The sequence below is a fragment of the Anguilla rostrata genome, chromosome 13 (genome assembly GCF_018555375.3).
Source record: "Anguilla rostrata isolate EN2019 chromosome 13, ASM1855537v3, whole genome shotgun sequence".
Lineage (NCBI taxonomy): Eukaryota > Metazoa > Chordata > Actinopteri > Anguilliformes > Anguillidae > Anguilla > Anguilla rostrata.
The window spans coordinates 39,610,057-39,636,413 of record NC_057945.1 but is presented as its reverse complement, the minus strand read 5'-3'; the positions used below and the strand labels follow the sequence as shown (position 1 = coordinate 39,636,413).

Here is a 26,357-nt window from a genome sequence, read left to right as displayed (position 1 = left end):
GGCTATTCATCTTTATAATTATCGTGAGCAAAGCGCGCGAGAATGGCGTATTCAATTATATCGCGATCAAATGGAGTAAGTTTCTCGCCACAGCTGAACCTCTGTGCGCGAGACCCTCCCTTAAAATTCCACAAACCATTCTGCTCTATACTTTGGTGTTTCTCTACACGTATTACTAATTCAAATAACAAAATAAGTAATAATAATAATAATAATAATGTTTAATCATAGGAAAGGCCAAGGAGTCCGTAAGACTGATTGGGTGGTTATTTATTGTCCTTGATATGACGTGTCATTAAACGTATTTCTAACGGAAACACAGTATACGCACGAAATACTGGACATCAAATGTATCATATCTGTAAAGAAATAACATTTAAAAATTGTGCTGACGTTCTCAGTAGATAAAAAAACAGTGATTAAGAACAATTATTTCTTCTCATTTTAATACCATGTCCATTAATCAATCTTAGGCTCCCTTATTGCTTCAGAAATGTTTGAGTTCCTTCACATTCAGTCTAAGGTTGAAATTTGATTTTAGAAATTTTGATGTACCTGGATATATTATAAAGCACATGTCTATAGGTCTTGTTATATAACTGATGGGTGGTAGGTATCATCAGTCTTATGAACATTATGATGTACCAACCAGTTTAGACAGCAGTAATTCAGGCAGTATGTGCATGTGTGTGTGTGTGAGAGAGAGAGAGAGAGAGAGAAAAGGGGAGAGAGAGAGCGAGAGAAAGAGAAAATGGGGGGGAGAGAGAGAGAGAGAGAAAAGGGGAGAGAGAATAGGGGAGAGAGACAGAGAGATTGGAGAGAGAGAGAGGGCACAGCTCTTGTATAAGGAAGTGTGAAATGACATTTATTTCATTAGCAAGACGAGCGGGGTTACTCAAATGGCCTAAAGAGGTCACAGCTGATCTGGTCATAAAGCTGGATATGGTGTCCACCGGTCCTGGAGGTTCTGCCATTAGCTGTGGCCAATCAAGGCCGTCCGGGAGCCTGTCGCCTTTCTGGTTCCTTCTGCCGTGCCAGCACTTTGAGCAGGGAGGCTGAGCGCTAACCGCCCTGTCGCTGTATCACAGGGCCCTGGTCTTTGGCCTAACGAGGAGGCTGGGGAAGGAGAAGAGACTTTGCTGTTCCTACACGCGGATGCAAACCCGCAGGCCTGCGTGCAGCGTGTAACACGTGACATGTACATCTCCGCGTGCTTGCTTCTCCAACTGACGGCCTCATCCCAAGGTCACGTCCACATACTGCCCCCCCCGCCCCCATCCTTGATCTTTGTTTATTCAGCAGGAGACGTTTACTGAAGACATTCATGATAAATACTGTACCTTAGTGGAGATCTATGTGGGGGTGCAACTGCATCCGGCAACCCCAGAGTACAACCCTGCAATCTGCTTTTTTTTTGGTTTCAAGGCAAATAATTCCCGGTGAACTCAGCTGACGTTCGGTTTGAACGCAGCTTATGTGTGTGTGCTGGGCTGGCTCTGATTTAGGGCGTGCGGAAAGAAATTTCCAAAAGGGGCCATTATTCTTTTTCTCCGAAAATAAAAGAAGAATATTAGCCTGTAGAAGTGGGCGCTGATGAGACGCATTGTGCAGCTGAGACCTATTTATGGTGCCATTCAGAAGTAGCACACAATATGTCATAATCAAGGGGAGTTTTCAGAAGTGCTCCGGGCCAGTATGAGGTCCTTGTGTCGTGTTCTTTATTCGTAAAGATCGTTAGCGGTGTCAAGCCCGCTAACAGAAAGCCTGTCGGCGCACGCACGGTATTGGTTTAGAAGTCCCGGGGTCGTCCGCGGGTTTCCTGCCGACGCTGATCTATTATTGATGCCGCGCTGAAATGAGTCACGGCATGGGGACGGAACGCAATCAATAATGTTAATAACAAGAAAAGCAGAAACGAAAAGAAAAAGTTTATTGGCGGACTTCTCTCGCAGATTGTCTGGAGGTGTGGGTGGGTTGGTTCCGTGGGCGCCGGTGTGGAGTTGCGCGTTTGGGGACTGTGATGGACTGTGTAATTTTTTCCCCCTCTCTCAGAGACGGTCTGTAATTTAATTTCTTTCTGACGAATGACTTCGGTGCTCCGTCACAGTATTTCTCTGATGGAAGGAGCGGCCTGGTGGGACCGTGCCGGTGGACAGTAATTCCGTTTGGAACCCGTGAATAATGAGGTTCCTTTAAACGGGAGCCTGTCCAGACACTTACCTTCTCAGCTGACACTTCATCATCGCGCTGCTCTCCCTGCGTCCGCTCTCCTTCCTTCTCTCTGATCTCTCGCCGATAGTCTTTGCTGTGTGGGCGGATATGAAGCCGCCAAAACCCTGACCGTTGGGTTCAGAGGGCCTTATAGCTGCAAGACCATTCTGTAGCTTTTCACTGCAACCCTAACAAAGCACATCTCATTCAACAGCTAGAGATCTTGCAGAGCTGCTAATTAGTAGAATCGTGTGTGTCAAATGATGGTTAAAATGAAAACCTCCAGGATGGTAGACCTCACAGAACAGGGCTTGGAACCACTGCTACAAATTCAGTTCTTTTCCCCCCCCTTTGTGACAGAGGGTGAAAGTGACAATAGTCCTAAAATGACTTTTTTGCCCCCATTGTGAAGGAGGTAAACACAGTGCCAATAGTCCGTAGTGCCAGGTGCACACAGAGAGCATAGGCTCCGCCCAGCAGTCACATGACGCTTTCCTCATTTCCCTCGCCAGTGTTGCCCTCTTAGACTGATTTCAACGTTTCAAAATGGAGGGCACGGGACCAGGCTCACGATAAGCTTCTGAAGTTGCCGGCAGTATAGTGGTTAGGAAACTGGGCTGGCATACTGACGTTTACAGGTGTGATTTCCAGGTAGGACACTGCTGTTGTACCCTTGAGTAAGGTACCCAACCCTGTGCTTCCTTAAATCCAGCTGTATGATTGGATACTGTGTAAAAAATGCAAAAGCTGTGTAAGCTCTTCTGGCCAAGAACTTTAATGCTGGTAGTGTTACTGTTTAAGGTCCAATTTACTGTCCTCAAAGTTGAGTTTGATAGTATATCATTAATATTGTGTTTGTGTGGGTAAAATGTCCAGTGTTAATTCGACTCTTAATAGTTAACGGTTGGTCCCACGTTCCAGAGTGTGGGGACCGAGTGTTATCTGTTACTAACACTGTTCAGAGTTGAATCAACACTGGACGTTTTGCTCTGTAGCATGTGAGTGTGGTCAGAAACCAGAGAGAGAGCCGCTCGCTGCCACGCCCCCCTCACGTCTGTATTTGACGTATAGCTGGACGCCAGGCAGGGCGAGTGTCGCCTGTCCCAGGCCCTGTTTTTGTGATGAGGGCTTATTTGTCTCGTCCCCCCCCGCCCCCCATACGCAGCGTTCCGCTCCGGCTTGGCGCGGGAACGCCGCCGCCGTGATTAATCGGACAATCAGGAGCGTCGGAGCGTCGGCCGTAGATCTCCTCGCTGACACCGCCGACCTCTGGCCCATTATGCCGTTATATCGATGGGCCGAGCTGCCGGGGGTTTGTCATGCCGGCTTGTTTGTGGAAATGGGTGATGGACAGCGCAGATTTGGGGGGGGCGGCGGCGGGCGGCTTTTTTCCTTGGATCTCTGCTTCTAAATTCCGTTGGCTGCTGGGATTTTTGCGGAACAGGTGGCATTATAAGAAAAAAAAAATTCAATCACAAGCAAAAAAACAGAAATTGGTTTAATCGTATTTAAAATGATGCTCGGGTTCATGTTCAGCCCTGTATTCTGAGAAGCTGTTGACTCACTTTTTGGGGAGGCATATGTCATGATGAAAGCACCCCCCCACCCCGCCCTTAGGATGAATGTATTTATTTCCTTCACATGCTGTGCTGATATCATGTCTGATGCTCAGTAGTGAGGTTCGGCATTGTAAGGAGACTCCATCACCTGAGCAGGTTTACATACCTGTCAGCAGCACATGGCATGTCTCACTATTTATAATGAGTAATTACAATGTTATAACAATGTAATAACGATGTAATCTCCCTTAACTGCAGTACACATCTCCCTAATTTTGTGCAATATCTCTCAGCTTCCCAACTTTGGGATCAGCAGGGTAGCATAATGTATCAGGAGCTGGGCTTGCAACAAGGTTGCAGGTTTGATTCCGAACTGCTGTTGTACCCTTGAGCAACTTCATCTGAACTGCTTCTGTAAATATCCGGCTGTATAAATGGATTAGATGCTAAGAATGTAAGCTGGGGTAGTCTCCTGGGGTGAGAGCGTCTGCTTACTGCCTAAAATGTAAATTACTTTATGGGAATTGTGGTCATGTGTCGTTCATGGAATTCTAAGCAGATGTAAAATTCATGTGAATTAATGTGTACAGATAACAGCTTTTGTGCAAAATACAGTATTTACTTCTGAGAGGGCAAAGAGTTCATTATAGTGAGTAGCTTGAGGCTTGACCAGGAAGGACAACAGGGGGTGTCTTGTCCTCGGTGGGGCGGGATTCAGTTGGCCAGTTCATTTGGCCAGGATTGTACTGGTTTCCCCATGACATCACTTCCTCCCCGTGAGGGGTCCTCAGGGATCCCCGCGACATCACTTCCTCCCCCTCTGAGGGGTCCTCAGGGATCCCCGCGACATCACTTCCTCCCCGTGAGCGGACCTCAGGGATCCCCACGACATCACTTCCTCCCCCTCTGAGGGGTCCTCAGGCTAAAAAGTCAGGCGAGTGAGAAATGCTCTATTTTTCCTGTCTCCTGTTGGATCTGTGGCCTGTAGGGTGTAGAATAGAATAGAATAGAATAGAATAGAATAGAATAGAATAGAATAACTTGATTTTTCCCAGGGGGAACTTCAGGTGAAGCAGCCAGTGTACAATAAATTGAGTAAACAATTTACATGAATTACATTATGAAATAAAATGACCGAAATTGCATTTGGAGATTTCTAAATCACATTTCTGTTACTACAGATTAGCAGTTAATAAATCCATTAAGGGAATACAGTGCTGTTAAGGAAAGTACACTTTTTTTTGGACGACGCTTAATCAGTGAATTAACCGCTAAGGCTAGCGTGTGCCGTGTCGGTGGTGGTGACTGGCTGGAGCGGTGTGTCGGAGAGCGCGTGTCGCGGCGGTGATGACGCGCGCAGCGTCGATGGTATCGGCGAAACGGTTTAACACAACAGCGATCCGCGTGTCGACAGCGGGACGGGTCCCAGGAAGGATCGCGTGCGCCCCTGCGAACACGCCGCATGCATAATGCAGGGCGACAGCCGCAGGACCTGAGCTCCGGTGTCGGAGAGGGTTATTTAAGCAATGAGCTCGATCCACCGCACGTTTACTCAAGGTGGACCTCAGCGATTGCGTTGGAGTGAAAATGAATCAACAGACGCTGCATGGAGAAAAGCAGACGGCAAATAGCATAAAAACAAAAAAACAAACAAACCAAAAAAAAAAAGAAAACGCTATTGATAACTGGGTTTTGAGAAAGACGGACGGAGGCGTTTTAATCCGCGCGAACCGCCTGTTCCAAACAGACTCCCGCGTTCGGGTTCCCGCATTTTTTCGGTTCCGAGGGGACTCCCCAAGACGGCCCGGCAGGCGAAATTAATCCGCCTATCAGACGTCCCAGTGCGCCGCGCGCCTGTGACAGAGCTATTAATAACACGTGTCACTTCCCCCCCCCACCCCACGCCCCCGCCCCCCCCCCCCCCACGCGGCCCCGCTTTCAATTAGGCTGTTGTCATGCCCTTTAGAAGAGGAGCGACTGCTCAGCGGCCCAGTAATGACCGGCCAATTGGCAATTCATCAGCGTCGCCGCGGCGACAAGTGACTTTTACGCGCTCATAAATAGGCCCCATTGTTGCGGCGCCGCCGTAGCGGCCCAGAGAGGGAGATAACGAGGCCGGCGCTGACATTTGATTGGCCCTTGTCAGCATATTCCCAATATGCCCGGTCGCCCCCCCGAGCGGTTCCTTCGTTTGAAACCTGCGGCGGACGGGCCGCGATCGTTTCCCGGGCTCAATGTTATCTCCCCCTCCCAAGCGTCGGTGGGTATATTGTGCCGGAATGTTGGAGAGATTTGTGTTGTTTTCGGTACCGGTCTCCTGCTATTCCTGGGTTGCAGTTAAACCCTAATTTTCTTTCAAAAAGCAACGAACCTGCTGCCAGGTAAGATAGCGCTGTTGTCGGGCAGAGAGCACCGTCTCTTCGGTTTCCGTTGAAACGGCGCCCTCTGTTGGCCGCGGCGCTTTAATGCCAGTTCAAGCTGAATGGAGATTTTGTTCTGAATTGTTGAGGAAGGCGGGGGAGCTTTGTTCCTCCTTCACGTGCACGTGCACACGCGCGTGTATGCGCACAGCTGGCTCCACGTCACACACCTGCAGTGTGTTCTGGGAGAGAGGGGGCGCGGCCAGGAGGGAATGAACATCGCTGGAAGGGGATCAGAACGGCATGAACTGCTGAAAGCCCACGTTCACAGCGACGCTTATATAACCGTTAGCTACAGAGGGTGTGCTTAAGTCCCCGGGTGCGTGTTAGCGTAGCCTCGGGGGACGCTAGCTGTGGGCTGCACAGTTTCACCTGCTCTGCCTTTCTGAAGATCAGGAGAGTGGGGAGAGGACACGGGGCCAGGGGGTGCAGGAGAGGGGTACTGCATTTAAACTGCACCCTGTGTGAGTGTGTGTGTGTGTGTGTGTGTGTGTGCTCTACCCTTGGTCCATGTTGTTAAGCAGGAGAGGAGCAGTTAGTAGGAGCAGAGTAGGAGCAGCAGCAGTAGGAGCAGAGCAGGAGCAGCAGGGCGAACAGGAGCAGCAGGAGCAGCAGCGGGAGCAGGAGCAGCAGCAGTAGGAGCAGAGCAGGAGCAGCAGCAGTAGGAGCAGAGTAGGAGCAGCAGCAGTAGGAGCAGAGCAGGAGCAGCAGCAGTAGGAGCAGGGACAGGAGCAGTAGGAGCTGGAACAGGAACAGGAGCAGGTATAGCAGCAGTAGGAGCAGGCACAGGAGCAGCAGGAGCAGGAGCAGGAGCAGGAGCGGTGTTGGGCTGGAGACCCAGCAGGTTGCTGCAGTGCAGTGCGGAGGGCAGCCGGTGCTCAGGGTACTAATCAGTGCTGCACCCAGACTAACAGCCTCCTGCACCCTGACTAACAGCCTCCTGCACCCAGACTAACAGCCTCCTGCACCCTGACTAACAGCCTCCTGCACCCTGACTAACAGCCTCCTGCACCCAGACTAACAGCCTCCTGCACCCAGACTAACAGCCTCCTGCACCCAGCCTAGCAGCCTCCTGCACCCAGACTAACAGCCTCCTGCACCCAGACTAACAGCCTCCTGCACCCAGACTAACAGCCTCCTGCACCCAGACTAACAGCCTCCTGCACCCAGACTAACAGCCTCCTGCACCCAGACTAACAGCCTCCTGCACCCAGACTAACAGCCTCCTGCACCCAGACTAACAGCCTCCTGCACCCTGACTACAGCCTCCTGCACCCAGACTAACAGCCTCCTGCACCCAGACTAACAGCCTCCTGCACCCAGACTAACAGCCTCCTGCACCCTGACTAACAGCCTCCTGCACCCAGACTAACAGCCTCCTGCACCCAGACTAACAGCCTCCTGCACCCAGACTAACAGCCTCCTGCACAAACACTTCCAGCAGGTTAGCGGGGTAATGGGAATAAACACAAGCAGAGACTAGAACTCCCCCTGTAACTCACAGACACACAGACACACACACGCACACACACCACACTCACGCACACACACACACACACACACACACACACACACACACTGTCCACACATATGCGCACACACACCCACACACACGTACACACAATCCACAATCCACACACTTACTATCCACAATCCACACACACACACACACACACACTGTCCACACACACACACACACACACACACACACACACACACCACACACACACACTCACACACACACACACACACACACACACACACACCATCCACACACACACCATCCACACCGTTCATCCATTATTTAGCCATCTCATCCGAGCATCGTAACCTGGTTCCAACAGACACACAGGGACCCAGTCTTCTGGAACGGCTCATGAATTCACAGTGCCACGCACAGTTCCACCCATCCTAACCCTCTCGTCTCTTCCAACACCAGCTCCTTCTCGTCTCTCCTCCTCTCATGCATTCCTGTCCTCCCTCCCCCTTCCTCCTTCCCTCCTCCACTCCACTGTATCTATCTCTCTGTCCTTTCTTCCTCTCCTGCCTCTCTCCTTCCTCCCTCCTCTCCACTGCTGCATCCTGTCTCTTTCTCTTCCTCTCCCCTCCTCTCCTTCCCTCCCTCCTCTCCACTGCCTGTATCTCTCTGTCTCTTTCTCTTCCTCTCCCCCTCTCTCTCTCCCTCCTCTCCACTGCCTGCAGTCTCTGTCTCTTTCTCTTCCTCTCCCCCTCTCTCCTTCCCTCCCTCCTCTCCACTGCCTGTATCTCTCTGTCTCTTTTCCCCTTCCCTCTCCCCTCTCTCCTCTCTCCCTCCTCTCCACTGCCTGCCTCCTCTCTCTTTTCTCTTCCTCTCCCCCTCTCTCCTTCCCTCTCCTCCTCCTCTCCACTGCCTGCATCTCCTGTCTCTTTCTCTTCCTCTCCGCCTCTCTCCTTCCCTCCCTCCTCTCCACTGCCTGCAGTCTCTGTCTCTTTCTCTTCCTCTCCCCCTCTCTCCTTCCCTCCTCTCTCGACTGCCTCTACTCTCTGACTCTTCTCTTCCTCCCCCTCCTCTCCTCCTCCTCTCCACTGCCTGCAATCTCTGTCTCTTTCTCTTCCTCTCCCCCTCTCTCCTTCCCTCCTCTCCACTGCCTCTGTCTCTCTGTCTCTTTCTCTTCCTCTCCCCCTCTCTCTCTCCCTCCTCTCCACTGCCTGTACATCTCTTTCTCCATCTCCATCCCTAGAATTATTCCTTTGCTTTCCCACTCCCTCCTCCTTCACCCCCCTCCTCTATCTCCCCATCCCTCCATCTCTCTCTCTCTCTCTCTCTCTCTCTCTCTCCCTCCCTGCTCTTTGTCGGCTTGGCGCGTTGGGCCGTGTCGGGTTTTTTTGGCGTCGTGTTCTTCCTCCATTCCACGGCCCGGCGGTCTTGCTCACTGGGGCGGGGGAGAAGCGCCCCGGCCTGCTCCCTTATCCCAGCCAAGGGCCCCGGCCTGCTCCCTTATCCCCTCCAAGGGCCCCGGCCTGCTCCCTTAACCCCGCCAAGCGCCCCGGCCTGCTCCCTTATCCCCGCCAAGGGCCCCGGCCTGCTCCCTTATCCCCGCCAAGGGCCCCGGCCTGCTCCCTTATCCCAGCCAAGGGCCCCGGCCTGCTCCCTTATCCCCGCCAAGGGCCCCGGCCTGCTCCCTTATCCCCGCCAAGGGCCCCGGCCTGCTCCCTTATCCCCGCCAAGGGCCCCGGCCTGCTCCCTTATCCCCGCCAAGGGCCCCGGCCTGCTCCCTTATCCCCGCCAAGGGCCCCGGCCTGCTCCCTTATCCCCGCCAAGGGCCCCGGCCTGCTCCCTTATCCCCCCAAGGGCCCCGGCCTGCTCCCTTATCCCCGCCAAGGGCCCCGGCCTGCTCCCTTATCCCCGCCAAGGGCCCCGGCCTGCTCCCTTATCCCGCCAAGGGCCCGGCCTGCTCCCTTATCCCCGCCAAGGGCCCCGGCCTGCTCCCTTATCCCCGCCAAGGGCTCCGGCCTGCTCCCTTATCCCAGCCAAGGGCCCCGCCTCTCCTTATCCCCGCCAAGGGCCCCGGCCTGCTCCCTTATCCCGCCAAGGGCCCCGGCCTGCTCCCTTATCCCCGCCAAGGGCCCCGGCCTGCTCCTTATCCCCGCCAAGGGCCCCGGCCTGCTCCCTTATCCCCCCAAGGGCCCCGGCCTGCTCCCTTATCCCCGCCAAGGGCCCCGGCCTGCTCCCTTATCCCCGCCAAGGGCCCCGGCCTGCTCCCTTATCCCCGCCAAGGGCCCCGGCCTGCTCCCTTATCCCCGCCAAGGGCCCCGGCCTGCTCCCTTATCCCGCCAAGGGCCCGGCCTGCTCCCTTATCCCGCCAAGGCCCCGGCCTGCTCCCTTACCCCCCCCAAGGGCCCCGGCCTGCTCCCTTATCCCCGCCAAGGGCCCCGGCCTGCTCCCTTATCCCCGCCAAGGGCCCCGGCCTGCTCCCTTATCCCAGCCAAGGGCTCCGGCCTGCTCCCTTATCCCCCCCAAGGGCCCCGGCCTGCTCCCTTATCCCCTCCAAGGGCCCCGGCCTGCTCCCTTATCCCCGCCAAGCGCTCGCAGATCAAGGCTCCGGGGGAGGCCTTCTTAAAGCAGCGCTACGCAGGAAGGGAGCGGGGTTCGTTTACGCAGGAAGGGAGCGGGGTTCGTTTACGCAGGAAGGGAGCGGGGTTCGTTTACCCAGGAAGGGAGCGGGGTTCGTTGACGGAAGAAGGGAGCGGGGTTCGTTGACGGAGGAAGGGAGCGGGGTTCGTTTACCCAGGAAGGGAGCGGGGTTCGTTTACCCAGGAAGGGAGCGGGGTTTGTTTACCCAGGAAGGGAGCGGGGTTCGTTTACCCAGGAAGGGAGCGGGGTTCGTTTACCCAGGAAGGAGATTATGGCAGTTATATTGGGCCGACTGGATGACGCAGCGTACATGCGCCAGATTGGCCACACTGACGCTGTAAAGTAAGTGAAAATGTCAAAAGGAATCCCAGTCATCATCATCTGAACCTCTTTAACTCTGCTTATTACTTATTTTAAATTATTAATTTTTACCTGGCAAATTTACAAGCAGAGCTATACAGAGAGCTATACAGTAGCTCTCTTGACCAAGGCTGCCCAACCCTGTTGCTGGAGGTCTACCGTCCTGTAGGTTTTTATTTTAACCCTGATTTGGCACACCTGACTCTACTAATCAGCAGCTCAACAAGACCTCTAGCTGCTAAATGAGGTGCGCTTTTTAGGATGAGAGTGAAAATCTACAGGCCGGTAGATATCCAGGAACAGGTGCTTTATAATATGCAAGTGGAAATATTTTGTTATACAATTGAATTGTTACCTTTTTCCTTCATAAGATGCCATCTGTGCTCATCTACTTTCCCCATGACTGTGGAAACTTGGTTCCAGTTTGTGTTTCTGGGATCAACCAATACGGCCATATAAATATCAATGACTCCTATGGGCCCCAGAATTTGTTATGGAATACTTAAGTACTGCAGCCATTTTCACTTTCAGCTCATGATAATCATAATGGATTTAATCTGTTTTGGTAATTTGTTTTTATTATTTGTTTGTTTTTTTGAGTAAGTGTTGTGCGGGATTTTGTGCATTTGTGCCGTGCATGAAGACGATTTTCTGACGTTAAGTGCAGTGAAAAAAAGTTTCTTTTTTCGCACCCTTCTGGTTTCTAATTAGCGGCTTAATTTTTTTCATTGTTGTTGGCGAGCTCCACATCACCCATGTAGTCATTACTGTGTGTTCTGTGCTCGAAAATCAATCCTAATTATAGGCCTTTAAGACAGAATTTCACTGCTGGTAGAAAACAGGAAGAAAAAAAGCATTGAGACTTATAACTAAGGGAGAAGGCTAAATAAAGCGGTTTTTAATTGTCTTGAAAAGCGGTTTAGAGTTTGAGGTCCAAGTGAAAGTTTTCCGTGGTCAGATGTGGAAAAACTTGACTGCGTGAAATGCCAGGCTTTGACCTGCTCTTGCAACAGTATCTATTTTCAGTGGACTAAAGTTCCACACCGCAGATATACACAGGAATGTAGATGTACAGGGATTTTATTTGAACATTCTGTGAATTCTGCCAGCACAGTATCTGTATTAAAATCTTGGGCTTAGAGTCTGCAGATGGGACCCCCTGGCTGCTCAATGAGGTTGGAGGGGGGGGCGGGGTGGGGGGGGGTGGTATGTGGAAACAGCTGGCCGGGGGGAGGAGAGATACAACATGTGGCCATTTGTACCCGTAGGGAAAACCGTTGTGACACGATGAGGTGATTGCGCTAGGGGTTGTCTGAAAATTTCCGTCCCCATTCCTTGTTTAATAAATTGTTTTTATTTAAACTCATGTCCTTTTAACTTACTCTTTTTCCACTTTTTATGTTCGGCACTTGGAGTTGCATTTGATGCATGACTTGTGCTATATAAATAAAGTTTGATTGATTGATTGATTGAATAACTCCAGTAGCTTTGTGGGTTTTAGGGTTCTAAGCCAAGCCCAGATAGAAAGCGCCTCCGGGTCGGATCTGGGCCGGTTCCAGGTCCAAGGTCGGCACTGCCGGGCCAGACTCGGTGCAGATCTGGCCCGGAGTCTCCTTGCGATCTGAGACAGAAGCCGACTGTCCGCTAACGTTAGCGTGTTAGGTTTTCGTCCTCTCTCATCCTTTTGTTTCTCTCGGTTTTCTTCGTCCCGAGCCGGAGTCCCCAAGTGAACCCGTCAGCTTCACCCCGACCTGGAACATTTGCCCTCCTGTCAGTTTGGGGGAGCGTGACGACTGACGTGTCTGTCGGGGGCCCTCTGTGAGGCTGTCTGTGATCGGCGCGGGTCCCCCGTGCAGGCCCGGAATAGACGGACTCCAGCTCCGGCACAGCTGGCGTGTGAATACCACAGGCAGGTGATTGACGGGAGGCGTTGTGGTGCAGTGAGCTGGGCGAACCCCTGGCTGCTGAGAGGCCGCCCTGCCTCGCGCGACGCTACGACCGTTTGCACGTCGACCCCTTAGGAGCCCTGCGCTGACGTGGGGGGCCGGAGTCCATGGCGGGATTTAGAGAGTTTCGTTACGGACTAGAACCCGTGATTACTTCCTATTTAAATCACCGGCTGTGCCTCGTTCACTGGTGGAAAACCGCACGGGAGATTCAAACCTGCAACCCTCTGGCTACGGGCTAAACTGCTAATTGACACTGGTGCTTTTTTTTTTTTAAACGTTGGGAAAATCAATAACCAGTTATGGAGACAGGGCCGCACATGCAGTGTTAAGCCGCGGTGTTACGCTTTCATGGGAGTTGTAGTTTGCCCCGAAGGCTTGGCGAAGCGTCTTTGTTTAGCCCGCCCGGAGTAAAGTTCAGGACTGACATTAACTGCGCTCTGTTGTGGTCGATGATGTCTGCCGCTCTGCCCCGCCGGGGCCTGGTGATTGTCTTCCAGCTGGGTGATCTCTCCCTTTATACGTCTGTAAAATGCCCCGAATGGTTCTTTTTTTAGCAGTGCTTCAGCTCTCCTGGATGACCCTTCAGTCTGGCTTGCTCTCAGAAAGCACTCGCCCATTACAAAAATGGACTATTCATCACAAGTGACTCATTACATTGGCTATATAACATCCATCTAGCAGTCCTGTAATATAGGACAAATGGCAGAACTGAGTACGTAGGTGCAGTCAATGCTTAAAGTGGGCTGGAACTTAGAATGGACCGGTGAGCCGCACGGAGACTTCTAACCATCACTTTTTTGATTCCAGAATTGCAATCTCCCTCCCCCCCACCCCCCCTTTCAGCATTGGGTGCAGTGAACTGGCAATCACAAGTGCATTATGGGATGTTTACTTCTTTGATCTGCAAGTCAAATGAGGAGAACAACTTGTTTTCAGTTCCACAAGGTCACACCCTTATTACCTCATAATAGTTAATTATATTTACCATTTCATGTGCCAAAACTGTGTGATCATGCTTTACCCTTTAGTGAGTGATGTCATGGTAATGGGCAGTATGTATGTTTTAGAAGTGGCTTGTGTACGCACGTAATGTTATAGGCTATCCAGTGGCTTTTCTGGGTGCTTTGGTGAATGTGTGCGAGCATCATTTTAAATGCATGGGGGCACTAATATAATCAGCCCATCCCAAAAATAAAGTAAACAGTTAAGTTAATAAAATACTTAAATACAAGGCTTTATCATACACGTGTGTGGCGCACATCCTGGACGGAATGTTTTTCCGTCTTTCGTTTTTTACGATTTTTGAAAGAAGGAGAAACCTTGAGATTGAAACTGGCACATTCAATTTCGGAGGTTTTTTCTTCCGTGCTCGGGGGTGAGGCGGAACCAATCCCCCCTCTCTCACTGGGGCGCGGCCGTCCGGCGCACTGCGGTGGCGGTGGCGGGCTGATGAAAGCCGCGGGGTAATGACTGTGCGGAGCGCATTAAACTCAAGGTCGCGACCTTTATCGGAGGGGAGGGGCGTGGCTAGGCGGGCGGGCGGGCGGGGGGGCGGGCGGCCCCTCAGAGCGAAGACCCGGGGATTGAGCTGTGATCACAGCCTCTCCCTCTTTTTTTGTAATTGCAGTAAAGAAGATTTATCACTGTATTAATCAGCTTATGAGTGATCTAACAGCTCTAATGCTAATATCCTATTTCGCTAGCCCCCCCCCCCCCCAGGGCTGTTCTGCATGAGGCATACTGGTGGCTGCTAGCGGACAGAGAGAAACATCGCACCCTTTTTTCACGGGAAACATTACGTACTTTTTCTTGCAGTGTGCGGTGTCTGTGCCGCACCAACGTTACACACGCTGGTGGAGATACATGCTAAACGTTACCAAATATTTCTAAATGTACGTATACTTTTGTGCATCATATAGCTTTATTACAATGGTTAAAATGATCTCCTAATCAATTGAGATCCTCAACGTCGGTAAGGTATGGTGGTCGCGTGCGTTACAGTGAGAGAGAGATTTAATTCTCCTCTGCTGTTTCACTTGAATGTCACGTCGGGCGGCCCTGAAGCCTGCCGGCCTTTGATTGGGTTGTTTTTCCGTCTCCCTCCGGCCTGTCGATACTGCCGCCGGTCGCCGCGGCTGTGATGCTGACCTTTAGACTCGGGAGGTAGACAAAAGGTACCTGCGGGAACCCCCCAGGGGCAGGTCTGTGCCTCTGCTGTATTCAGAGCGTTCCTCCGAGTGGCTGGGGGCCTCAGATCGAGTGGGGGGAAGTGCAATCGACCAATCGCCCTCCTCCGTGTGCCGGCGCGACTCTGTCTGTCTTCGCCGGTCCTCCGGATTCTGGAGGTGTGAGGCAGTTTTGATTTGTGATGTGCAAGGCGCTGCCGGTGGAATATATATGTATAGGGGGTTTGTTGCTGTTGAGATATTTTACACCCCCAGGTTCACTGCGTCTCTCTTAAACCTCTCCCTTCCTAATTCTTTTAAAGTTTTTTTTAAAGGCCGGGATCGGTTGTTAACGTCCTTTACTGTTGACCGCCAAACCCAGTGTGTGTGTGTGTGTGTGAGAGACCCACTGTGGGAGACAGAGAGGGAGAGACCCTGAGAGAAAGACTAGAGAGAGGAAGAGACAGAGAGTGAGAGAGAGAAGGCGGGAGAGAGAGAAAGAGAGACCATTTCACCCAGTAGAAAGAGTGCCCAGGCTTTCCTTTAGTCCTGCAGTGCTGCAGCCCATGAATCTGCACGAGGCCTAACACATTCTCCCCCTCCTGCCTCACGATCTCGCACAGCTCCAGTCCTTCAGAGTATCTCTGTCCCAGTGGCCGAATGGCGGCTGGCAGGCGGTGTCGCTCCAGACGGCGGTGTACCCAGCTGGGCCGCAGAGTCTGTTTTCAGTCCCTCCCCAGGGAGCACCGCTGGTGTGAGGCTCGCTGTGTGAAGTGGGATCCGGGGGAGAAGGAGCGGCGCGATTTTTCAGATTGGAGAAACCGGAAGGGTGTGGGATCGGATCCGGGAAAGGACGGGTTATTTTCAGATTGGAGAACCGGAAGGTGTGGATCGATCGGGGAAAGGAGGTGTTTTTCAGATTGGAGAAACCGGAAGGGTGTGGGATCGGATCCGGGGATTAAGGAACGGTGTTGTTTTTCAGAGTGGAGAAACCGGAAGGGTGTGGGATCGGATCCGGGGGAGAAGGAGCGGCAGTGTTTTTCAGAGTGGAGAAATCGAGGAGTTTGGGAGCGGGTCCGGGGGTGGAGGAGCAGTGTTATTTTTCTAGTGCAGAAACAGGGAAGGTGCGGGATCACGTTTGAAGGGGAAAGGAGCGCAGATGGCGCTCATTTTCAGTCATCTGTTCCATCCATTCAACGGTTCAGTCACCTGCTCTCTCTCTCTCTCTCACTCTCTCTCTCTCTCACTCTCTCACTCTCTCTCTCTCACTTTCTCTCTCTCTCTCTCTCTCTCTCTCTTTCTCTTCATCCTGGCCCTACATTCAGCTCTCCGTACAAATGGCTCTTTTCAGGGCTCCATCTTGTGAGTGAGACGGCGGGCAGAGTTGTTTCCTGCGGAGCGTAAACCTGAGAGGTGCTCGGTTAGGTGAGCCAAACGCTGGACCAAGGCCACGGACGGGACACACACCTGTGTGAGCGTCAGCACCTTCAGAAAACACACCTGGGTTAGGTGCACAAACACTGCACAAGGTGTTCCTGGATTAGGTGAACAAAAGTCCATCGTTTTAATTTTCAGAGAGTGAGCTAAAAATGAATGTTATTAACTGTTCTGTTAAACTTTGGAGATGGTAATACTGTATGTAATAGGTGTAAAATTATAACTGTAAGCATTGCATTGATAGTGTTTTACAGAATGACTCGAGCAGCCCTTTAACTGGTGAGATCTGTGTAAAGGGATGAGCGGACTTGTGCTGAGAGGCTTCTGTGTGTGTGTTATCAGTGCGTCTGTGTAAAGGGATGAGTTGAGAGGCTACTGTGTGTGTGTTATCAGTGCGTCTGTGTAAAGGGATGTGCTGAGAGGCTTCTGTGTGTGTGATATCAGTGCGTCTGTGTAAAGGGATGAGTTGAGAGGCTACTGTGTGTGTGTTATCAGTGCGTCTGTGTAAAGGGATGTGCTGAGAGGCTTCTGTGTGTGTGTTATCAGTGCGTCTGTGTAAAGGGATGTGCTGAGAGGCTTCTGTGTGTGTGTTATCAGTGCGTCTGTGTAAGGGGATGAGTTGAGAGGCTACTGTGTGTGTGTTATCAGTGCGTCTGTGTAAAGGGATGTGCTGAGAGGCTACTGTGTGTGTGTTATCAGTGCGTCTGTGTAAAGGGATGAGCTGAGAGGCTACTGTGTGTGTGTTATCAGTGCGTCTGTGTAAAGGGATGTGCTGAGAGGCTTCTGTGTGTGTGTTATCAGTGCGTCTGTGTAAAGGGATGAGCTGAGAGGCTACTGTGTGTGTGTTATCAGTGCGTTTGTGTAAAGGGATGAGCGGCCTTGTGCTGAGAGGCTTCTGTGTGTGTGTTATCAGTGCGTCTGTGTAAAGGGATGTGCTGAGAGGGTACTGTGTGTGTGTTATCAGTGCGTCTGTGTAAAGGGATGTGCTGAGAGGCTACTGTGTGTGTGTTATCAGTGCGTCTGTGTAAAGGGATGCGCTGAGAGGCTACTGTGTGTGTGTTATCAGTGCGTCTGTGTAAAGGGATGAGTTGAGAGGCTACTGTGTGTGTGTTATCAGTGCGTCTGTGTAAAGGGATGTGCTGAGAGGCTACTGTGTGTGTGTTATCAGTGCGTCTGTGTAAAGGGATGTGCTGAGAGGCTACTGTGTGTGTGTTATCAGTGCGTCTGTGTAAAGGGATGAGTTGAGAGGCTACTGTGTGTGTGTTATCAGTGCGTCTGTGTAAAGGGATGAGTTGAGAGGCTTCTGTGTGTGTGTTATCAGTGCGTCTGTGTAAAGGGATGAGTTGAGAGGCTACTGTGTGTGTGTTATCAGTGCGTCTGTGTAAAGGGATGAGTCGAGAGGCTACTGTGTGTGTGTTATCAGTGCGTCCTGAGAGGCTACTGTGTGTGTGTTATCAGTGCGTCTGTGTAAAGGGATGTGCTGAGAGGCTTCTGTGTGTGTGTTATCAGTGCGTCTGTGTAAAGGGATGAGTTGAGAGGCTACTGTGTGTGTGTTATCAGTGTGTCTGTGTAAAGGGATGAGTTGAGAGGCTACTGTGTGTGTTATCAGTGCGTCTGTGTAAAGGGATGTGCTGAGAGGCTTCTGTGTGTGTGTTATCAGTGCGTCTGTGTAAAGGGATGTGCTGAGAGGCTTCTGTGTGTGTGTTATCTACACGCTCACACTGACAGGGCTTTCCGTGCACACGGGCCTAATTTATTTATGCAGTTACTGCAACATTGATTACTGTTGTCAGCTCTATCTATAAACGTATCACAGAGGCAGCTCAGGAAAGGTCCTGTTAAAGTATTGATCTGAGGGAGAGATGCAGGTACGTCGGGCTACGTCGATAGCAAGCGGGCCCCTCGGCCGACAAACAGCTCCACACCGCGATACGCGGACTCCTTTTCCTTCTCGGGGTGGTGGGGGGTGGGGGGGGGGGAGGGGGGGCAACGTTAGGAGCCGGGGGATTTGATTTGACGCCAACAGTTCGGTAGGCGAGAGCGATCGACACGCTCGAAACAGGAAGGGAACCCGGGTTCGAATCAGGTGACTCATCCCGAGCTGGCTCTGATAAAGAGACGGATGTGCAAACTCACACCGCGGACAGGTGTTGTCTGTCAGAGAGCAATTACCCACAATTCCTTTTCCTTTTGTAGCCCGAACGCCGAGCGGAGGGGCCAGCCGGTGTTCATTTATAAAGCCGCCGGTGCTTCTCTGGGATGAGGGCAGAACCTGCATCGGCGGGAGGGGAGGGGAGGGGCGGGACGGGGCGGGGCGCAGCAGACACAAAAAAAAACCCGCTGATCAGGAAACTGCATTCTGGGACTCAATCCTTGGAAACACACAGCCAATTATTTTTACGGGCTGACAAACCGACTGCTAGGAGATGAAATAAACATACGAAGCGGGGAGGAGTGCGGTGAATGGCTGCGGTGGAGAGGGGGAGCCGCTGTGGGTGTCCGGTGCTCCTCTCCTCGTCCTGGCCGGTCTCCTGATTAACGAGGTCCGAGGACTGATTTCTCTCGTTACCGCTGGGCCCCGCTCCACCAGCACGGCGCCAGCACGCGCTTTTTTTCACCGCTGATTTTTGGGAGAAAGTGCGCCGCAGCTGCCTGTGGGGCGTGATATTTTTAAGACTCGGGGGCGAGTCTTTGCAGAGGTACAGCACTGACGGGGCGGTATTGTAGCGGCGAGAGAACTCTGTCTATACCAGCCAGGGTTGCAGGTTCAAATCTTGGCGTGAAACACCATTGTTTTAAGCCTCCCAAGACACACCAATTCGTTTTTGTCCCCTGTATCGGGTCTTAATCTCAAGAACCACATATTCTACCGTGCTGAAACATTCACTGCAAGGGACGTTCAATAAAAATAAAATAAATAATATTTTTGAATAATATTTTCACTGCATCATGTTTCTGGCATCCAAGACAATTTTTACTGTAGTAAAAAAAAATGTAAATGCATTTTTTTCTACCGGCTCACAGGAAGGTGTGATACTGCAAGAGTAATAAAATCTAAAGACACCCCGTGCAATGCGTGAGATGATGGCGGTTCGTTATTTTAAGGACGAGTGTGAAGGTCGGCAGCTCCGTATCCTGGCGCTGGGCTCTCGTCCCGTTCGCCCGTTAGCCGGAGAGATAAGCGAGCGCTGAGGGATGCGATGCGCTCTTGTCCCGGCGTCTCTTTGAGCCGGGCCTTATCTCAAATGAGCGTTTTATAACGGCGCGTTTCTTTCCCCCCCCCGCTAATCACATTATTTCGACGACCTTCGCGCTGATATGTGGAGGAAGGTCCCCTCTCTCGCATCAGATTGGGCGGGAAATTAATGTACGCCGCTCGGATAATCGGCCTCGCGCACCGGGCCGGAGTCTCAGGGGACCCCGTTTTCCTGTTAAATATAATTAGGAAACGAGATAGTCACTGAGTTCGGTGTCAATTCCTCGCCAAGCGCGGGGCCAAATGAGGGCCACTCCATGACCTCTTGAGGTAAAGCTTTTCCCTCTGAGTGGCGTCGTTGGCCTTTCTCAGTACGTGCTGACGTCCTCGCACCGTTCGCACCGAGGCTCCCAGACTGTGTCTGATCTGCAGATTCGCCCCATTCGTTATTATGACCAATTTCACAAAGTATTAAACCCACGCCTCATTTTTCTCCCGGTCTGGAAATGTCCCGCGGTGTCCGTCGGACCGGCGCATTGGGGAGGCGGCGTAGTGTAATGGGTAAGGAGCTGGCCTTGTGACCTGAAGGCCACAGGTTCGATTCCTGGGCAGCACACAACCACACTGCCATTGTACCCTTGAGCAAGGTACTTAACCTGCATTGCTTAGTACTTAACCTACTTAACCTGCACCGCTTTCAGTATATATCCAGCTGTATAAATGGAATATAATTTACCTGCAGTGTAGGAGTTGTGTACGTTGCTTTGGCTAAGAGCGTCCGCTACATGCCTGCAATGTAATGCAATTGCTGTGGTGTTCGTTCGGGAGAGCACAGGCAAGCACACGCCTTGCACGCTCAAAATGGCGGGCGAGCCTCTGACCGATATGAGCTGCTGACGAGTGTAAAGAAGTAGCTGATAAAGACGAAGAGCAGCCTGCCATTTTGTCTGCTCTGTCTCCTGCTCTGGGCTGCGTTCAGATTCAGCATCACGACCCGGGGATTACGCGCGGCTCCGCTCGGAAGACAGCGGGAATCCACCGGTTTAAACAGGTTTAAACGGGTTTAACGATCGCTTTGACCGCTGCTTACCGCAAATCGTTTTGTCTATCGTTGTGTATTCACTGCGTTGGCTGTTAGTTGAACAAGTGAATCAGGAACCAGCGACTCTTAGATGCAACCTAAGAAGTACTGTTAGGAAACTGGCAGAAATTTCAAACCTTTCTTTTTTCTTTTAATTCATAACCTTTTTTTTGCTTAAGGGAAAGGTGAACATACACGACAATATCCTGTAAACATAGTTATCAACCCAGAAAATATTGTTGCAGAGGAAGACATTGGATTCAGTAATTATAAATCATGCATGTCGTTAATACTTAATACTAAAAATTAGGGTCTGGAGAAAGTCTTGATCATATGACCGTCTGGACCATCGACCTGAAGTTCAGTAGTCATCCTCTAGGTGTCACTGTTTGGCACTCCAATTTCACAGTAGTCGTTTGGCAGTCAGCACCGACCTCTGACTATGTAATTAAGGACTAATTATAAGGTGTTCCTCACTGCAAAACATTAAAATGACTCAGATAACTGGGGAGAAAATGAAACACAGATACAACAAAAAAAAAAAAACATCAAGATCAACGACAGAGTAAAACAGTATCCTACTGGCATGCTTCATACTGACAAAATTAATTTATTTTGCACATTTTACGGCATATCTCTACAGCACAGGGACACATAGTACAATAGGCCACCATCTGAAGACACAAACACAAAAGCAGCCGTCCTAGAAAGACACGGGGAGGGTGAAATAGCCGTCCCAAAATGAAAGGCGCAGAGAGCTGTGTGAGCCGTTTCGGTTAAATTTAGGATTTCACGGAGGCATTGGGCAGCGCTAACGTCCTAATGGAGAAGGCGAGGGGCCCAAAATCGCGTGCCTTTTCTCTCTCCTCTGGTTTAAGAGCTGGAAAGTCAGGTGACCTGCGATGAACTCAAGCAGCTGAGGGCTGTGTACTGAACATTGACACAACAGATTCACTGCACAGACAGAATACACACACACACACACACACACAAATGCACACACGCACATATGCACACAAACACGTAAACACAGACAAACAGACACACACACATAAATGCGCTAACACACACAAACACGTGATCACACTGATCAATTTAAAAAAGATAATGTGATAAAATGGCATACAATTACTTAAAGCTTACAGACTTTACCCCAGACAAATTTACAGTTTACATTAAGCTCCAGCTTAATTCTGTTCCAGGTTTAACTCTGGATAGCATGGCGCTCATTTTAAATCAGCATTTAAATCAACTTTTGCATAAGCATTTAAATCATCTTTCCCCACCTCCTCAGAAGAAAAAGTGTTTCTTTGTATGTCAACATTTTAATTAATTGTCACATTACCCTAAACACTGCACTCAGTTTGATAAGTGTCAGCAGAAATAAACATAGTTCTCATGTGTCTGGTTAATTGTTAACTGAGTGATTAACTGAGATGACTGCCACCAATGATTGATTGATTGTTTGACACATAGCTTTATGTGATGTGACACTGCCCCCTGGAAATGGAGGACTGAATTACATGCAAGATAACAACCTGAGATTCTCTTAATAAAGGGATTAAGAAAATTACAAAAAAGCAAGGCTACAGACAAATTTTTGCCTGCACTACCCTATATTCATCCATCAGTTGATTTAATCAATAATTTGGACAAAAGGATCATTGACTTTTATTTAAGGTGTACGGTCACAAATATGTGATCTGTTGTTAACGTAACATTCTAATGCTGATGTAACAAGCACTATACTGGTAACTGAAAGCAATGGAGTTCTAAAAACAAATTATAGAATTTTGAAAAAACATTCCAAAAAACCTGGTCTTCAAAAGGTTAATTGGTGCCTCAGGCATGTCAAACAAATTCCGGTATCAAACATCTTTCAGATTTGTCAGATTTGCCTTCTCTTTTTTTACCTCCTTCATCTCACACACAGTTTAAGTGCAGTCATGCCGTACCTCAGTCGGTAATTCCTGTTAGGTTGTGACTTGCAATAATCCCTTCCAGAACTTTGACGCTTACAGCGCATTTACATGTGCGAAGACCGAAGTGCAATGAATCCGCACGTCTCTGAAGTTTTACACCTTTTATTATCACATTAGATATTTCTGTCATTTAACCTTTATTTAAGCGGGACCGTCTCAGTGAGATTAAACTCTCTTTTTTTTTTTTTTTGCGAGAGAGACCAGACAAGGTTAGCAGCAGTGTAGTAAGAACTGACGTTGCAACAAGCGGTTGTGATTCCCAGGGAGGTCACTGCTGCTGTACCCCCAAGCGAGGTTCTTAGCCTGAGCTGCTTCAGCTAGCTGCATACAGCAAATGGGCTACTGTGCGAAAGTTGTGGTAAGTCGCTCTGGATAAGAGCGTCTGTTAAATGGCAGTAATTTTAGATCAGAACTGAGATTTGTGGAGAAGCTGAGAACATAACTGCTCACCTTCCTGCAGTCAGGAGCTTGGGTGGAGACAGACTGAAGGAGCGTCCCTGGCCTGTTCACGTGCTGCCACGGTCAGGGCCTGCAGTGAACGTCATCAGGCAGGCGGCCATTTTGTCTAAAGTGGTCGTCCGTCGGTCCCGGCCCTGGAGAGCCGCAGAGTCTGCTGGTTTTTGCTTTTGCCTGATGGTCAGCAGTCGATTCAGACCCAAGAAACCAGGTGACCTCAGTTAGCCTTGCAGTCAGTTGCTTTGACTGATCAGTTTCTGTGCTCCCGAAGTGCTGGGTCACAGTAAACAGCAGCAGACCCCGTGGCTCTCCAGGACCTGGGTGGAGGACCACTGGAGTCTAAAGGCTTTTTTAAAAATTGTAGAATTCTGAGGAGAGCGCATTGCCTAAGGTTTTGGTTTTTGAAGATCAGGGTCACTTGTATTTGATGAAGGCCACGCGTACGGTGGGGGGAAAACAACACAACATCTTATCCACAGTTATGGAAAGTTATACATTTACCAGGGCCAAAACGGCTAATTTACTACAAATATAAATGTTGCTTGATTCAGAATCCCAGAGTTTCCTGGCTTTCCCAAAACCAGTATACTGGTCCGAGCTTTAACACCACATCTAAAGGTCTGAATCCACTTGTTTCTCCTCATTGGCTCGCTTTTCTTGCACAGGAAGACATAAAACTTAAAATCGGGGGTTCTCGGCTTTGTTATTGTACAACCCCGCCATGCAACAGCGTTTCGGCATTTTAATAATCTTGATAATCCCCTGACTGCTAATGCTAACTATATTGAGCGCAACTGATTGTTTTCCCCCATTGTGGGGGCGTAGCCTATTACAAGCACGTTGATGCATATGTATTAGGCAATCAGCGACACAGACGTAAACGCAGCAGGTCCTGGCAGTTGATTAAAATTCTTTGCATTTCACTCATCGCCAGTGCCATTGAAAATAAACTTTCAGGATTCGATAAGCTGATTTGAAACGTGCATTTCGTAACTAATTCCCGGTACTGGGAAATTTGGAACTGGTTCCAATTTGGAACCGGCTCTCAATACCAAACCCAAATGAACTCTACTTAAAATGTTTTATTTATTTATTTATTTATTTATTTATTTATTTATTTATTTATTTATTTATTTATTTATTTATTTATTTATTTATTTATTTATTTATTTATTTCTTTCTTTCTTTCTTTCTTTATTTATTTATTTATTTATTTATTTTTTACTGTGGTGTGTCCTTTTTTTGTGGTCACACTTTTATAAAGTCAGGCTCATTAATAGGATAAAAATTAGAAATCATTTCACTTAAGACCTTATGAGTTCACTGATTGAAAATTAAAAACTCAAAAGTTCAGGTGCAGTATTAATATGATTAGTTTGAAAAAGGGCCTGAATGTATTAGTTAGGTCTTCCATTTTACTTTAATATTCAATGAACTGTTGTCCTTAGATCTACTTAGCTTTTATTCCACAGGGAAGGTGAAGGTTGAAGCCAATCAACACAGTTGATGGTAGTGGAGAGCGATCTTCAAGCCATCATTACACTCCCAGTATCAGAATGTAAAAACAGGATTCAGATCTAGTGAATGCTGTGTGTTGTGCTCCTAACACACACTGAGAGATCGCTCATGCTGCCAGACCTACCTATCATATTCCCAGACATAGCCAATAACATTCCCAGACCTAGCTAACAACATTCGCAGACCTAGCTAACAACATCCCCAGACCTAACTAACAACATTCCCAGACCTAGCTAACAACAGTCCCAGACATAACCAACAATATTCCCAGACCTAGCTAACAACATTCCCAGACCTAGCTAACAACATTCCCAGACATAACCAACAACATTCGCAGACCTAGCTAACAACATTCCCAGACCTAGCTAACAACATTCCCAGACCTAACTAACAACATCCCCAGACCTAACTAACAACATTCCCAGACCTAGCTAACAACAGACCCAGACATAACCAACAATATTCCCAGATCTAGCTAACAACATTCGCAGACCTAGCTAACAACATTCCCAGACCTAGCTAACAACATTCCCAGACCTAACTAACAACATCCCCAGACCTAACTAACAACATTCCCAGACCTAGCTAACAACAGTCCCAGACATAACCAACAATATTCCCAGACCTAGCTAACAACATTCCCAGACCTAGCTAACAACATTCCCAGATCTAGCTAACAACATTCCCAGACATAACCAACAACATTCCCAGACCTAACTAACAACATTCCTAGACCTAGCTATCAACATTCCCAGACCTAGCTAACAATATTCCCAAACCTAGCTAACATCATTCCCAGACCTAGCTAATAATATTCCCAGACCTAGCTATCAACATTCCCAGACCTAGCTAACAATATTCCCAAACCTAGCTAACATCATTCCCAGACCTAGCTAATAATATTCCCAGACCTACCTATCCACATTCCCAGAACAGAGAGTGTAAATACTATCTCTAAAGACAAACAAACAAAAAAGTGAACATAAACTGACTTCCATTAGCTTGTATTTAAGTGAGAGTCAAACTTAATGACAAGTGTTGATTGAATCCAGGTCGAGTTATGAATATTCACATTATATGATTTGATGAAATATGAATTACAGGGATATTAATTCCACAGTGATCAAGTTTAATCTGATAGGAATGATTTGATGTTTTCTATCTGATTTGAGGCTGAGTCAGGCATTTGAGAGGCACAGTTATACTGTGAACACGGTGTGGAAAAAATGATTATCAAAGCATTTTCCGCCCATACGTTTCCTGTTCCAACACTGGGAATGGATGTCTGAATGTGCCCTGGAACAAAATCGAACTGTTTTTGTTCATATCCATGAGAATTATCTAGAATATCATGATCCCAGTGAAAATATTGACTCATTATATATGGATATTGATGTTTTCATATACATTACCCGGGCTTCAAATAAAAAAAGGCATCTTTATCACAAATGCATTAGGGTCAGATTGGCCCATTACTGGTGTATTGCCTCTGTCTGACGTAATGGATGAGCTACTGACAGATGCTTACTTCCATGTTTGTTATGGAAAGGCTCGTTTTGGGGGGGTGTAAATCTTGTGTGGTATTCTGAGACACCCCCCTCTCAGTGCATTGTGTAAGAGTTTTGGGGGGGGGGGGTAAATCTTGTGTGGTATTCTGAGACACCCCCTCTCAGTGCAGTGTGTAAGAGTTTGGGGTGGGGGGGTAATTCTTGTGTGGTATTCTGAAACCTCCTCTTCTCAGTGCAGTGTGTAAGAGTTTGGGGTGGGGGGGGGTAAGTCTTGTGTGGTATTCTGAGACACCCCCTCTCAGTGCAGTGTGTAAGAGTTTTTTGGGGGGGGGGTAAATCTTGTGTGGTATTCTGAGACACCCCCCTCTCAGTGCAGTGTGTAAGAGTTTTGGGGGGGGGTA

At 49.4% G+C, this 26,357-nt stretch overlaps 1 protein-coding gene across 2 annotated transcripts in view; it reads left to right on the top strand.

Annotated features, from left to right (window-relative positions):
* tafa3a (TAFA chemokine like family member 3a) overlaps window positions 1-26,357 on the top strand; it is a 91,201-nt gene that overhangs the window by 1,516 nt on the left and 63,328 nt on the right. The window lies entirely within an intron of this gene.